The 357-nt window shown below is 45.9% G+C and overlaps 1 non-coding gene across 1 annotated transcript; it reads right to left on the bottom strand.

The window, feature by feature from the left end:
- On the bottom strand, positions 1–72 carry TRNAG-UCC. Its single transcript has one exon. It is a non-coding gene; the product is annotated as a tRNA-Gly (tRNA).
- Between the last annotated feature and the right edge of the window lie 285 nt (positions 73–357).

The raw sequence follows: 357 nt of genomic DNA, 5'->3' as shown, positions 1-357 counted from the left end.
TGCATTGGCTGGGAATCAAACCCAGGTCAACTGCTTGGAAAGCAGCTATGCTCACCACTATATCACCAATGCATCTGGTAAAAGTGCTACTTATGCTTGCCCAATGAGGCTACACCAGCATTGAGGAGCTTTTCTGCCTGTTAAAATGTACTGGATTCTCATCACTAAAAAAAACACCGCCATCTTCACTTGGGTTTGAACCATCAGCCTTTCAATTAGCCACCAAAGTTGTTAATCACAGGGTATGTCTACACTGCGGGATTATTCTGATTTTACAGTGCATCCGAGTTCAGATTGCTGTCCAGACTGCGGTCACAATGATGCACTGTGGGATAGCGCCCGGAGGCCAATACCGTT

Source organism: Mauremys mutica, unplaced genomic scaffold (assembly GCF_020497125.1).
Source record: "Mauremys mutica isolate MM-2020 ecotype Southern unplaced genomic scaffold, ASM2049712v1 Super-Scaffold_100186, whole genome shotgun sequence".
Lineage (NCBI taxonomy): Eukaryota > Metazoa > Chordata > Testudines > Geoemydidae > Mauremys > Mauremys mutica.
This window is presented reverse-complemented; position numbering and strand designations above follow the sequence as displayed.